Genomic DNA, 5,355 nt, shown 5'->3' with positions numbered 1-5,355 from the left:
ATTTATAACCCTTTGTTTGTTCAACTCCTCATGATGTTAATGTTTACCATCAAACTTGAGTCCATCGTGTTAGTTAGTCCTAGTGCATAAAGGGGATCATGGACAACACCTTCTTCAATATCTTCACAACATGGCCAAAGATTTAAAACATCTTCTTCCTCTAGTAAATCTCATCCTACACTGAAGGCAGGTGATCCCATCTTGAGAACTCAATCATCTTCATGTAGAAATCTATATCTGATATAAGACATTTGAATCCCACCCAATCATCTTCACCCTCAAAACATAACCTTCAATGTATGCATTTATATATTTGTATAAATAAATTCAGTAAATTCAATGTCTAACATAACCCACTGCTTTTCCTTAGTGTCTCTACACAACTGGTCACAATACCAGCCATATTTCTCACATAGTAGGGTTTAGATATTTCTATTCTTTCTGAATAGCTCGATGTCTGTCTTGAGTATTGATGGCGAGGACGCCAACACTTCAGCATCGAACGCGTCACCACGGTCAACCGGAGTCAACACACCTGCTATGGAACACGGTCAACCGGAGTCAACCGAAGTCAACATGCCACAACCGTCGACAAGCACGTCTCCACCCACGCACGTCCCTACGCGCGTCATGACACGACGCCAGAGGCAGATCCACAATTGCCCTTTGGCGTGACATGGCGCACGTCTTTATTTTCTCGTCATTTTCTCTTTCCTCCAAGGCCTATATATAGGCCATTGTTATCAAGAAACATCACGCAGTCATTAATTCAAGAATTGAGTTTTGTTAACTCTTCTTGGAGGACTGCCCAGCCTCCCCTGTCCCTTTTAACCCTAGCCTTTGTCGCCGCTGCCGCCTCACGACGTCGGCCTCCCGTCTCCTCTCCATTCTCTCTCTTCTCTCTCTCTCTCTTTATCTCCTCTCACCTCTCTCTCGCCCAAGGCTGGCCAGGTAGCCCGCCATGGGGCCACCCAGGCTGCCCGCGCGCCGCGCGCCCTGCAGCCTGCGCTGCCCGCCGCATTCCGCTGCCTGTCCGACGCCGTCGGCGCCAGCAGCGCCGCGCGCTCGCTGCCGCCGTCAGGCGCTTTGCGCCAGCGCTGCGCCCGCCGCGCTCAGCGCGCTCCGCACCCGCGCTGCGCGGTGTTCGCCCATGCTTGACGTTGTGCCGCGACAATCGCACTCAACCAGGGCGCCCAGCCTAACGCCCAGCCTCATCCTCCCCAGTGGGCCGCTCAACGCCCGGATTCGCCCAGCTTCATCACGATCAGAATTGCCCGCAACCTCTTCTCGCACTACGGTGCCGAGGTACGCCTGAACTCTTTGGTGTCGAAGTGTTCCTCGTTTAGTGTTTTCCCGAGAAGTTTCCACCGCCGTCAGATTTAGATTTGGTTTGAGATTCTATCTTCTCTCTCCTCTTCTCAAATATTCCCTTGCGACGTGAATTCGGGTATTGATTTTGGTGCTTAGGCACCGTCGCGGTGGGGGAAGACAGTACTCCCGCCCTCGAAAAGGGTCGGAGCTGCACCACCAGATTTTCATCGGTTTTTGAATCCGAATTCGATCGTGAATTTCTGTGGGCTTTTTTATCCCTACCTATAATCTGCCTATTACCCATACCTTTCGTCAACCCATCCATCCCCTCAATCACCTTTTCCTTAGTTGTCCTACGTCAAGTATCCATCAAAATATACATATTTAGAATACATGTCCACTAACTAGTGATCAACGAAATGTCATCTCATTATAACTAATTAACTCCTTGCACATATTTAGGGAATTAATATTAAACGTGGTCTGGAGTAATCAATAAAATAAACTTAAATATGAGATGGAAGTGTGATTTTTCCAAATAACCACATAGTATCCATTACTATCCATTGTCTCATGCCCATCAATCCCAAACCAATTTTCCACTCTTCCACCCACAATACCTCTCCGTGTTGACCATTCCAGCTCCATTCTCCTGGATTGAATACATCATTATCCACAGTCTTCACCAAGTATACCTCTTCGCATCGTCTACACATATATCCCTCCTCATGTCCTTCGGCCTAACTTTCCCCTAACCCCAACCTACTTGCCTCTCAAAAATTGCAAAACTTGCCCTAGGTCTGGGAAATGATGGTTGAACTCACAACACCTTAAAAATGTGAATTGGGTATGGGAACAATGGTCTCGACATATAAATGTTCTTGTCTGTGAATGGGTCTATCACTTCAAGACCATGCCCGATGTCATCATTGAATGGAATAAAACATGATTAGTTGCTAAAGGTTTAATCTACATGCCAATTTTGACTACTTTGAGGAATGTACTCTTGTCCTTGAAATGACTACTGTCTGCACTCTGCTCTCTCCTGATATCAATTCAAATGACTACTTTGAGGCAATTTTAATCAGTAACACATTTCAACTGATTTTCTTAATAGTGAACTACAGCAAAAAAATTACATGAAGCAAGCTCGCGGATTTCTGAATCATGTATGCTTACTATGCAAAATTCTCTATGATTTAAAAAATTATCCCCAAAATGAGTTACTGGACTTCCTTTGTTCCTTTTTTCTCTTGGATTTCATGGTTCTAAAACTGACATATCCTTGTTTTATAAATATGAAACAATTAGAGCATACATTCTACTGGTCTACAATAATTATATTTTAAAAATAGTTGTCCCATTATTATTGTGACATATGTAAGATCATCACGAAACATGGCAGGTTCATTCAATATGCATGACCCATGAAAATTTTAGTATTATCTTAGGCATTTAACTCATACCTCATTCCTATTTAAGTAATTCAATCTAAGTATGTCCTTTTTTTTCTAAGATGCATATGGCGGGTTCTAATATGGTTGATGGGGGACCATCAAGTTGACGGCGGGACGGGACAAGTCCAACCACGCCAGGTTGCTCGCGCCGAGGCTCGCCATCTGGGGTTTAAGTACTCTGCGTAAGCATTTTCTATTTTTGTATTTTATTTTGTTGTAATTTTCATTTTCGGATCTTACGGACTGGGCTGGTGTTTTGGGCCTCATCCGTGCTATGTTTTTTTTCGTTTGCTTGTAGCCGTTGAGCAAAGGCCGAACCACGTCTCGCAACGGTTCGTCCTGTATACGACATCACTTGGCACCTATCCTCACTATATAAGGGGATAGCATGCCCAAGTGAAGGCAGGCATTTGTTGAAATTGAGAAATTGTCTCTTAGTTCTATCTTAGAGTATAGAGAGATAGTGATAGGAAGTAGAGAGGTTGTGGCTGCCCTCACTCCACGTCGAGACTACTCCGTGGATTAGAGCCGGTGTCTTCACGTCGAGACCACTCTGTGGATTTGTGTTCAACCGTCCTCGTCGAGACTACTCCGAGGCTGAGGGTTAAAGATTCCAGAATCGTCCTCTCTTGGAGCCTTAAGGCTTCCTCGTCTAGACCACTCCGAGGTTGTCTTGAAGATTCAAGAAGTGTCGTTGTCGGTGGTGTCATCACCTGCAATTCCTCGTCGAGACTACTCTGGGGACGAGCCGGCGTCGCCTTCTGCCAAGGCCTAACCATCTTGTCAGCAAGAATTCTCCAACAGATCAAGAAACTGTCACCTCTCTTGAGGTTCTTGGGTGATGATTCTTCAAGAAATCCGCTTTCTTGGAGGTTGCCACTCATTCCGCCCCATCGCCATCACCTGTGCCCTGCCATCATCACCCACTGGCGCCGCCATCACCGCCGCCGGCGTCCTGCCCCACCGCGTCCTCTGCAACGCCCGCCCGTGCGCCGATCCACCTTTGCCCACATGCCCGGTGACGCGCACCGCACCCTATCACGCACACTCCTGCGCGCGGCCAACCCCGCGCGATGCGCACCTCCGCTGTCCTGCGCGCCGCGCCCCCGAATGCGCGCCCTCCCCGCTCCCCCACGCCCGGCCCAGCACGCCACGCGCCCGGCCACACGAGCCGCGCGCCCTCCACCACCCTCATTGTGTGCCCGGCCATAGGCACACGCCCCAGCCGTGCTCTGCGCCGGAACCTCGCCGCTCGTACTCTGTGTGCCGCGTGTTCTCTTGCATCCCTGATTACGCTCCGTCGTCAACTCTTCGTACGGGCGCCTCATCTCGCCTCACTCTGGCACGTCGTCATCGAGACCCGTCATCGCCTCGATCCCTGAGTTGGGATACGCTGCTGTGGACTATCGACCACAAGGTACCTGCCCGCCTCCCCTCCATTATTTCCCAATATTATTACTTGCTGCAGTGCCGTCGACTCCTATCGCTTCCTCTGCTTAGAATTCCATGAAATTGTCATAGGATAGGCACTGTGTCGAGAGATAGGATTTCTTGTGGAGACGATTATTCGTTGATCCTTAGACGTTGAACAACCCAGGGCCGTCACACGCCCCTCACTCGTAGGCGTCTAGTTGGTCCTGATGGGTCATTGGGAGTCTAATCCGATCAAAATCTTCTGAGCGAACGTCGTTGATCATCGATCCCCTGTTTGTAGTCGCCTATTATTGCTCGTCAAGGGTTTTTACACTGGCATTCATTTCATCTAATTAGCTACTAAGTCACCCTTATCTTTACTGTGACGTAATACGAGCCGTCCGATCCCGGCACGCTCATCGTATTACATCAATGGTACCTTAGTATTAGATTCTTTCAAACCAGGTCCGGCGCCAAATATGTATCACAGTACTGTGGTCAGACTATAACCTTATACACACCATGACATGCATCTCCTTCACTGTCATCAGAGCTTGTCACAACATGCATGCCCCTATTGTCATAGATTAGGCCCATCTCAAGCACCTTCTCCTCTACTTAAAGTGAAGTATCCAAAGTCTCTTCCTCACTCCATTCTTATCTTGCTCTGTGTTTCTTAAAGTGATGCAAACTGGGACGGATGTAGTGAAGATCCGATTTGGTCTCCTAGAGCTCCATGAAACAAGCTGATGTTTCTTAGTCCAGCATAGGGATGGTCGTATGGTCCGCTCTGAATTGTTTGATCAGTGTGTGAATTGTTTAGTCGCACGGGAGGCCTAGTTTGATGTACGGTGCAAGTTTGTGCAAGAATATGCATCACGCACCACACAAATGATTGTGATCAGAGAGGGAGGATAGAGAGAGAGGATCCAGCAAGAGAGAGAAAAATAATAAATAAAGAGATAGGGAAGGTCCTTTTGTGCGACTGGTGCAAATTTGGTCCGACATGCTGTGCGGTTCAAATTTTAAAACCGCACATTGCACACCTGCCAGCATGATTGCATCGCACATTGCACAGAAGCCTATACAATGAGAATGTTCGGTTGTGTTCAATTTTTTATAACAAAAAATTATTTTCTCTCTCCCTCTCTCATTCTTCTGTTGCTCCTCTCTC

The sequence above is a fragment of the Wolffia australiana genome, chromosome 8, assembly GCF_029677425.1.
Source record: "Wolffia australiana isolate 7733 chromosome 8, ASM2967742v1".
In the NCBI taxonomy this organism is placed as follows: domain Eukaryota; kingdom Viridiplantae; phylum Streptophyta; class Magnoliopsida; order Alismatales; family Araceae; genus Wolffia; species Wolffia australiana.
Note: the sequence above shows the minus strand (reverse complement) of the source record.